At 35.1% G+C, this 11,255-nt stretch overlaps 1 protein-coding gene across 1 annotated transcript in view; it reads right to left on the bottom strand.

The window, feature by feature from the left end:
* Positions 1–11,255, bottom strand: part of LOC308642258 (NXPE family member 4-like) — a gene marked incomplete at both ends in the record, with an annotated part of 362,659 nt that overhangs the window by 166,996 nt on the left and 184,408 nt on the right. The gene's annotated exons all lie outside the window — the stretch shown is intronic.

Genomic DNA, 11,255 nt, shown 5'->3' with positions numbered 1-11,255 from the left:
TTTTTGACAATTCTGCATAAAATAAAACTGTTTATATTTTACCTTAATGTTTTAATGCCGAGCAATTATAAAGAAAAATATTAAATCTTAGATTTATAGCTTAAGTAATGAGTAAAAAAAAATGATGCTGGTTTACTTGTTATTCCTTTTTAAATATTCCTTACTCTCATAGCTCATTTCTGTTTAGTTCCTCCTCAATATAATCTTACCCATATTTAACTATGTTTTCCTCCCCACCTTATCATGGTTCAAGCTGCCATCATTTATCTCCTGGATTTTTTACTTTCTTGTTGGGGTGAAAATGTTCTCAATTTTCATGAGGACAGCACTTCTTTTTCTCCATTTAATTTTCTCCATTGTGTCTAAGTCAGTCATTGTAAAGCAAAACTCTACTCCCATTTAGCCCCTTTAATGTCTTCTCATGATTCTTGGAGTAACAGCCAGTTTCAACAGGGCTTTATGCTTTGGCCTGACTTTTCCTACCTAGTTGTCCCACTTCCTCCTATGTTCTCCATTTTGATAAGACTAACTGGTTTTATTTTAGGAGCTGATCTTCCTTTCTTGTATGTCTTGTGCTTTACTAATACTTTTTCCTCTTCCTGCATTGGTGGCTACCTCTTTCTTTTCCCCAAACCACCTAAACATCTATTAACTTCTCATTTAAGAATCCCCACCACCTTAGTTGTCACTGGACAGTGTTCTAAAGGTGCTCAAATTCAGTGGTTTCTGAATCTTGTTGATAATCAGAAGAAAATGCCAAGCTTCTCTCAAAACATGGATTCTCAGGCTGCAGTCCAGGTCAACTGAACCATAGTCACTAAATGTGCAATCCTAGAGGATGTGGTTTTCAAATACTTCACAGACATCCTGTGTTCAGATAAGGTTGAGAACACTGGTTATAGAACAGTAAGTTTCAACTACCTCACATGTAAGAACATCTGTAGATCTTAAAACAGTACAAAAAAAAAACTTGTCTGACTCTTCTGTGGCACATCCTCAATCAGTAAATCTCTGGTGGTTGGTAACAAAATGTAAAGCAAAATACACTGGAAACCAAGAAATGAGATATAACCTAATAAAGATGAAAGGAACCTAAGTTCAATCTTTGAGAAATCTTAGAGAATTGAGAAATCTTTAGCTAAGCCAAGAAAGAAATAGAGACAAATATATAAAATGTAAAAGAGAATACTTTAATGTATGTTTGTATATTATGAAAACATAAAAAAGACATTAGTACACACACTATGAGATAAATGGGATAGAAAATAACGATAGTATATAAAATACTAATAACAATATAACCATGATGAAAAATTTTTTCCATTTTGCCTTCATCCTAAATAATTGAATAATTTTTATTTGTGAGTACAAATATTATTAAGTTGCATAATGTGGAAACAATTTATACTAAATCTTTTTTTTAGAGAGAGAATTTTTAAATATTTTTTTTTAGTTTTCGGCGGACACAACATCTTTGTATGTGGTGCTGAGGATCAAACCTGGGCCGCACGCATGCCCACTAAATCTTGATAAGTGCAATATAGAAAAAGGAAAAGTTTTCACTCATAACATGGTTTTAAAATTCTCTCTCCCTTCAGAGATGTATATATTTATATAAATATATATAAATACGTAGTTTAGAGGTGTGTGTGTGTGTGTGTGTGTGTATTTGTCATGATTGCTTATGGATTGATTCAGATGGGCCTTGAGAGAAAAATCTTTCAGTGTAGTTTATATCTTAATGGATTAAAGACAAATCTTGTGATTTTTTCCTTGTTTTCAAACTTACTTGATGTAAATTGCAATGATAAAGAAGCATTCACTATATTTTAAAATTTATTTAACCCCAATACTTAATAAGTACAAATAAATAAAATTCAAAGTCAAAAGAAGACAAGAACATTGGCTAGCATCAACTGAATTAATGTTCAACATGTTAGAGGTCCAGAACAATAAAATCCAACCAACCAACCAACCAACCAACCAATTATAAAAAGACCTTGAGGTTTTGAGAATTGTAAGAGTCTTACTGATGATATTTTAGAATCATGTCTTTGTTTTGTTCTATATAGATGTGATTGTCTACAACGAAAACTTGAGTTAGAAAATTACTGGCAATAAGATATCAGGTAGGAGCTGAAAGCAAAATAAAATTATAGTATCATTAAGCACTTATCTATGCCAGTAGTAATTAGTATTAAATGAAAAAGGAGGTAAGTATGGATTTGAGGGAGGCATTTTGAAAACTCTTTTAATACTATTTTACAACACCTGAATGAATACAAAGCTTTTCAGCTTTGAATGTAACAGGGCATAATGTAAACTTGATATTTCTCCTTAAATATAATTTGAAAACTCTCTTTCAAATTTTATTCTCAGGAGGATTATCTTGAGAGAGAACAAAGCTGTTTACTTGATTCCAAAATTTTGTGGAAGATAGTAGTCTATAAGTGGCTAGGAACTATTTAGAACATACTAACTGTAGCATAAACAAATTTGTAGTAACAAATTTTATCATGTCCAAATAATATAAAAAAACAAAGAGAATAGAGTCCCCTAGAAATTGATCTCATTATATATGGCGGTGCATTATGTTAGTGATGAAATCATGAATCATAAAATTACATTTATAATTTGTACCAGAAAATTGTTTACTATATTAAAAACAACTCCTGATGATTTCTGTCCCAGGCTGCATACTAAAGGTCTAAATGAATGAAAGACCTAAATAGAAATATCATAACTCACAAATGCATCATAAAGAAATTTAGAATTTCTCTCTGATTTGAAATTAGAAAGTATGTCATAAATAAGACTGCAAGTTTCAAAATATAAGAAAAAAAGTGTTTAACTATTAAATTACTTCAAAATGACAATTCTTATAAAGGACATCATGGACAAATCTAACAGACAAAATGAGATAAATTATATGCATCATTGAAACCCAGAAATTATTCCCTAGACTATAAAAGTTATTACTAAAAAGAATAATGTATATATGTAATATAATAAAAATATAATAATATAACATAATTATATGATAATTATATACTAATATAAAATAATAACAATAATCTAATGTCATTATAATATAATATAAAATATAAGTATATGTATTACATTTACATAATATATATATGGTCCCAATATAAAAATCAACAAAGTATATATTGAAAATATTTATGACAATGTTGATCACATTATTAGGTATATTAGGAAAGCAATGGACACAGTTCATTTATGGGAATTAAAAAGTTACATTTTATATATTCATATAATGGAATATATAAACCCTCATGAACTAGATTTCCATAGAGCAACATGATTAGATTTCAGAGGAAATTTTGAATAAAAACTTTACATAAATTAAACACACACCACACAGTATCCCATCACTATGTATCTCTCCAAGACACACATATACCTATATATATATATATATATATATGCGTTGAGTAAAAACTGGAATACTCTGAGGAATAAATAATGTGAATATGTGCTTGTGGGAAAAGGGGAATGAGAGTATGAGTGGGGAATAAATAGATAAAAGCCATAAATCATAAAATATTTCTTCATATATGGCTGATTAGCTTCAATAACAATGATCAACTCTGAGCAAAATACTGAAACAACTCCCTCCAGGCTAAAAGAGTGTAGCTTTTGAGGGGAAGCTGAAGCCTGGAAGAATGAGCCATCAGGAAAAATCTCCTGTTTTAATAATGTTAATTTGACAGCAGTTGGATGACAAAGATGGAATACTTAAAATCAGTAGAACCAGCACACCCCCTTAATCAATCATAGTTACTGGAAGAAAGGGGAAATCCTAGACCATAAGAACTTTATTCAAATTTCTAGCTAAGTACCTCACAGAAGTTGCTCAGCATCAAGACTCACAAAAGGAGAAGATAACTTTTCAGTGAGGTGGCAATTAATGTTAGAGATGTCAAAGTAAATTCCAGACATACCATTTTATACACAAGTTAACTGATATTAGGGCTACTGCTAGCTACCCCTCCCTCTAACAGGAGCTGGACAGTGACCATGACACTTCAAGATTCCACTGTAGAGGCACTGCTGCTGAGGAATTATTAATAAACTAGCCAAACAACAGAGAATCTCTCCCAACACAAGATCTTACCCCATATGAGCCTAAACATAGCTTGAAATTATTGAAATGGGGAGACAATTACCAGGCTCCAAAGAGGAATAACCAGAGTGGAACTGCGGGCCCCCACCCCCACACCAACATCTACACATGTTTCAAAAACAGAAATCTTAGAGTTTAAAAAAAATTCTTATAAGAACCTCTGTACAAAACAGGAAGGGGAATCCATCTTAATTGATGTGCAAGTCCAGGACTTCCGAAAGGATGAGGAAACAGGCAAACAAATCTCCCCTTAAAACTCAGAACCCTCCAACAAAGGATCCCACTGAGACAAGAGTGGATGAAATTCCAGAGAAAGGTTGTAAAAAACTGATTATTAAAATATTAGATTAACTTAAAGAAGATCTAAGGAATGAATTAACAGATCAAATGCAGGATATGAAAGACTATTCAAATAAAGAAATGGAAATATTGAAAAGAATCCAGCCAGGACTCCTAGCAATAAAAGACACAATGAATCAAATGAAAAATTCATTTTAAAACATCACCAGCAGATTACATTGTACAGAAAATAGAACTTCAGGGCTGGGGTTGTGGCTCAGTGGCAGAGTGTTCGCCCAGCATTCGTGAGAAACTGGGTTCAATCCTCACCACCACATAAATGTAAAATAAAGATATTGTGTCTACCTAAAACTAAAAAAAAATATTAAAGAAAGAAAATAGAACTTTAAGATAGAATCCCAGGCTTTGAAGACAGGATACATGGATTTGAGTACATGGAATACAAAAAAGGGGAAAAAAAAGTAGTAGAACATGATCATATACAGGAATTCTGGGACAACATTAAGAGACCAAACCTGATAACCACTGGGATAGAAGAGAACCTGGAGATATAAGCTAAAGGCGTTAAGAACATTTTCAATGATATAGTTGTAGAAAAGTTTTCCCATCAGAAATGAGATAGATATTCACATACAGGAGGAAAACAGAATTTCCTATAGACCTAACCAGAAGAGAAGTTCTCCAAGACATATTGTAATCAAAATGCCTAACAGAAAATAAGGAAAGAATGTTAAAAATGGTAAGAGAAAACATCAGGTCAATTTAGAGACAAACCAATAAAGTTCACTTCTGATTTCTCAATCCAGACCCTAAAACAAAGGAGGGGCTAGAATGAGCTATTCCAAGCTGTAGAGAAAAAAACCACCTTCCACATTTATTATACCCAACAAAGCTTAGTTTCAAAATTGAAGGGGAAATAAAAACCTTTTGATAATAAGAATAGAGAAAAAGAATTTATCATCACCAAACCAGCACTCCAAAGAATACTCAAAGATAAACTGCACCCAGAGGAACTAAAAAACAAATCCCAAAGCTCCCAAATAGAGGCAGATCAATAAAAGGCCAATCTACTATACAAGAATCAAGACAGTATTAAGTATAGCAAAAATTAAAATGGCAGAAAGCCCCACACACATATCCACATTAACACTGAATGTTAATGGTCTTTACTCACCAATGAAAAGACACAGGTTACGAGAATGGATCAAAACCAAAATCCAACTCTATGCTACATAAAAAAAAAGATTCATCTTTGTAGGCAAAGACCCACAGGCTGAAGGTAAAGAGTGGAAAAAAAAATTCCATGCAAACTGACCCTGAAAACAAGAAGAAGTAGATATTCCCAAAGCATGTTTCAAGCAAATACTGATCAGAGAAGGCAAAGAAATTTGCTACATTTGTAAAGGGAACAATCCAAAAAGAAGATATAATGATACTAAATGTTTATGCTCCAAATGTCAGCACACTTATTTTCATAAAACGTTAATCCATGACATTAAATCTCAGAGAGATCCCAACACAATAATATTGGTGATTTCAACACATCATTATCACCAATAGGTCATAACAACATAAAATCAATAAAGATATTTCCAACCGAAACGATGCAATAAATTAAGTGAACCTAAAAGACATCTATGGGATATTTTATCCCCAAACAGCTAAATTCAACTTTTCATAAATTCCTAGAACATTTTCCAAATTAAACAATATTCTAGGTCACAATGTTAATGTTAACAAATATAAAAAAAAGTCAATATGATCCCATGTATCCTATCAGATCATAATGGAATAAAGCTACAAATCTACAGCAAAAAAAAAAATATATAAGCACATGGAGAATGAAAAATAGTCTTTTTTCATGATTTTTATTGACTAATAGTTGTTATACATAACATTAGGTTTCATTTTGACATAATTATAAATGAAAGGAGACTAAGGCAACCAGCGGCCACCATCTTGGAGAGGTGAAGTATCCACCACCACTCTCAGACAGATTGCAACAACAAAACAGGTGTGTGTCACTCAGTTCAGCCCCCATACATAAGGGGATTTCGCATAAAATCTCTCCTAGACTTTCAGGGGAAGGGAGTATCACAGTGAGCCTGCATAAAGACTAAAGGAGAACTAGAGGCACCTGACCTTCAACCCCCCGTCCCATCAGCAGCCAAAACAAAACCTGTCTAGCCAGCGCTGGGGGAGGGGCAAGCAGAAGAAATCAAAACCATAGAGTGCCGGGGATCCCAAAAGCCAACAGTGTGACCCCGGAGATCCAGGCTTTCTGATTCGCGCGGCCTGCCCTGCGGCTACAGAAGGCGTGGCACCGCAGAGAAGGGATTAACTGGTAAGCAGGGAGATAAGTGGCTGTGACACGGTGGTATCCCACCAGCCAAGCCCGCACTGACCCCCGGGCTGAGTTCGGGATTGCAGAGGGGGAAGGAAGCGGTACAGCCCCATCCCCCACAAGGGACACTCCACTAAGGCAACCAGCGGCCACCATCTTGGAGAGCTGAAGTATCCACCGCCACTCTCCGACAGATTGCAACAACAAAACAGGAGAAACCAAGACTAGCAGGAGAAACCAGAAGACTAGAGGCAAGGCCCTCACGACTGGGCAGCTGTAAACTGCAGGCCCGCCGGCGACAGTTCACCCACTGCCCGCGTAACTGGGCGGTAGGAGAACGCCCACCCGCTGGCGACTGATCACCTGCCCGCGGCCTGTGATACTGGGTGGCTGGAGACTGCCCGCCTGCCGCGACCGGGAGCTGAAACCAAACAGAGACAGTCCAGTCACACCCCCCCCCATTAGGGCACCCCAGCAAGGAGACTGGGGCCCGTCATAGCAGAGTAGTGTCGTCACTGGAGCTCGGACATCGGAATTCCTTCCCAGCGGAATCCATGTTAGCAGGCATAGTTTAACAACACAAAGGAGAGACATCAGAGTAATACAGAAACAAAACAAATCTATAGAAGAGAGCAGAAACACGACAATCAAAAAGAGCTGGAAAGTAACGTGGACAACATGAGAAAACAAGGGAAAAAAGGATTACAAACAATGCAAGACAACTCAATTCTACAGGAGGACATAGAAACATCAGAAACAGGGATAGGGAAAGAACTCAAGGCATACCTAACTCGAATGGAAAGAAATATTAGAGAAGACATGAGACAGCAAGTCCAAGAAATAAAAGTATATTTTGAAAATGAATTAAACAAACAAATTCAAATGGCAAAGAACGAGCTCTACCAGGAGATAGAGATCTTAAAAAAAAAATCAAACAATAATGCTAGAATTGCAGGAAACTATAAACCAAATTAAAAACTCAAACAAGAATATTACAAATAGACTTGATCAAGTAGAAGTCAGAACATCAGATAATGAAGACAAGGTTTATCAACTTGAAAAGAATATAGTCAACACAGAAAAGATGCTTAAATCCCACGAGCAATCTATTCAAGAGATATGGGATGTCATAAAAAAAAACAAATCTGAGAGTCATAGGGATAGAAGAAGGCACAGAGATTCAAACCAAAGGAATGGACAGCATATTAAATGAAATAATTCTAGAAAACTTCCCAGAGATGAAAGATGGAATGGATTGCCAAATCCTGGAAGCCTATAGGACCCCAAACATTCAAAACCATAATAGACCAACTCCAAGACATATAATTATGAAGATAGCCAACGTACAGAACAAGGAGAGAATACTAAAAGCTACGAGAGAAAAGAGGCAGATTACATTCAGGGGTAAACCAATTAGGTTAACGACCGATTTCTCATCACAAACTTTGAAAGCGAGAAGATCCTGGAATAATGTATTTCAAACGCTGAAAAAGAATGGATTCCAACCAAGAATACTATATCCAGCAAAATTGAGCTTCAAATTTGACAATGAAATTAAAATCTTTCACGATAAACAAAAGCTAAAAGAATTTGCAGCAAGAAAACCAGCTCTGCAAAGCATTTTGAACAAAACACTACAAGAAGAGGAATTGAAAAATAGTGCCCAAAACTAACAGCAGGAGGTATCTCAGTAAAGGGGGAGGAAAATAACCAAAAAGCAAAACTAGCCAAACTAAAATAAATAAATAAAGAAGCATGACTGGAAGTACAAATCATATCTCAATTGTAACCTTAAATGTTAATGGCCTAAACTCACCAATCAAGAGACATAGGCTAGTAACCTGGATCAAAAAAACAAATCCAACAATATGCTGCCTTCAGGAGACTCATATGATAGGAAAAGACATACACAGGCTGAAGGTAAAAGGTTGGGAAAAATCATACCACTCACATGGCCCTCGGAAGCAAGCAGGAGTGGCCATACTCATATTGAATAAAATCAACTTCAAACCTAAGTTAATCAAGAAGGATAAAGAAGGTCACTATATACTGTTAAAAGGAACCATCCACCAACAAGACATAACAATCATCAATTTGTATGCACCAAACAATGGAGCTGCAACGTTCATAAAACAAACTCTCCTCAAGTTCAAGAGTCAAATAGACCACAACACAATAATTATGGGTGACTTCAACACACCGCTCTCGCCATTAGACAGATCCTCTAGACAAAAGCTGAATAAAGAAACTATAGAACTCAACAGCACAATCAATAACCTAGACTTAACCGACATATATAGAATATATCAACCATCATCAAGTGGATACACGTTCTTCTCAGCAGCACATGGATCCTACTCAAAGATAGACCATATATTATGCCATAAGGCAACTCTTAGTAAATATAAAAGGCATGGAGATAATACCATGCACCATATCTGATCATAATGGAATGAAATTGGAAGTCAATGATAAAAGAAGGAAGGAAAAATCCTACATCACATGGAAAATGAACAATATGTTATTGAATGATCAATGGGTTATAGAAGACATAAAGGAGGAGATGAAAAAATTCTTAGAATCAAATGATAACACAGACACAACATACCGGAATCTATGGGACACAATGAAAGCAGTTTTAAGAGGGAAATTCATTTCTTGGAGTTCTTACCTCAAAAAAAGAAAAAAACAACAAATAAATGAACTCACGCAACACCTCAAAAACCTAGAAAAGGAAGAGCAAAACAACAGCAAATGTAGCAGAAGGCAAGAAATATTAAAATTAGAGCAGAAATCAACGAAATTGAAACAAAAGAAACCATTGAAAAAATTGATAAAACTAAAAGTTGGTTCTTTGAAAAAATAAATAAGATAGACAAGCCCTTAGCCATGCTAACGAAAAGAAGAAGAGAGAGAACTCAAATTACTAAAATACGGGATGAAAAAGGCAATATCACAACAGACACTACAGAAATACAGAAGATAATTAGAAAGTATTTTGAAACCCTATATTCCAATAAAATAGAAGATAATGAAGATATCGATAAATTTCTTAAGGCATATGATTTGCCCAGATTGAGATAGGAAGACACACACAATTTAAACAGACCAATAACAAAAGAAGAAATAGAAGAAGCCATCAAAAGACTACCAACCAAGAAAAGCCCTGGACCGGATGGGTATACAGCGGAGTTCTACAAAACCTTCAAAGAAGAATTAATACCAATACTTTTCAAGCTATTTCAAGAAATAGAAAAAGAAGGAGCTCTTCCAAATTCATTCTATGAGGCCAACATCACTTTGATCCCAAAACCAGACAAAGATACTTCAAAGAAAGAAAACTACAGACCAATATCTCTAATGAACTTGGATGCAAAAATTCTCAATAAAATTCTGGCGAATCAAATACAAAAACATATCAGAAAACTTGTGCACCATGATCAAGTAGGATTCATTCCTGGGATGCAAGGATGGTTCAATATACGGAAATCAATAAATGCTATTCACCACATCAATAGACTTAAAGACAAGAACCACATGATCATCTCGATGGATGCAGAAAAAGCATTAGACAAAGTACAGCATCCCTTTATGTTCAAAACACTAGAAAAACTAGGGATAACAGGAACTTACCTCAACATTGTAAAAGCTATATATGCTAAACCTCAGGCTAGCATCATCCTAAACGGAGAAAAACTGAAGGCATTTCCTCTAAAATCTGGAACAAGACAGGGATGCCCTCTATCACCACTTCTATTCAATTTAGTTCTCGAAGTACTAGCCAGAGCAATTAGACAGACGAAAGAAATTAAAGGCATAAAAATAGGAAAAGAAGAAATTAAACTATCGCTATTTGCGGATGACATGATAATATACTTAACAGACCCAAAAGAGTCTACAAAGAAGCTTCTAGAGTTAATAAATGAATTCAGCAAAGTGTCAGGTTATAAAATCAACACGCATAAATCAAAGGCATTCCTGTATATCAGCAACAAAACCTCTGAAATGGAAATAAGGAAAACCACTCCATTCACAATATCCTCAAAGAAAATAAGATGCTTGGGAATCAACCTAACAAAAGAGGTGAAAGATTTATACAATGAAAACTACAGAACCCTATAGAGAGAGATAGAAGAAGATCTCAGAAGATGGAAAAATGTACCCTGTTCATGGATAGGCAGAACTAACATCATCAAAATGGCGATATTACCCAAAGTTCTCTACAGGTTTAATGCGATGCCAATCAAAATCCCAACGGCATTTCTTGTAGAAATAGACAAAGCAATCATGAAATTCATATGGAAAAACAAAAGACCCAGAATAGCAAAGGCAATTCTAAGCAGGAAGTGTGAATCTGGAGGTATAGCGATACCAGAGGTCAAACTGTACTACAAAGCAATAGTAACAAAAACAGCATGGTACTGGTACCAAAACAGGCAGGTGGACCAATGGTACAGAATAGAG

Source organism: Spermophilus citellus, assembly GCF_964194105.1.
Source record: "Spermophilus citellus genome assembly, chromosome: 2".
NCBI lineage: Eukaryota > Metazoa > Chordata > Mammalia > Rodentia > Sciuridae > Spermophilus > Spermophilus citellus.
The sequence above is the reverse complement of the archived record's forward strand: the minus strand, read 5'-3'. Positions and strand labels throughout refer to the sequence as shown.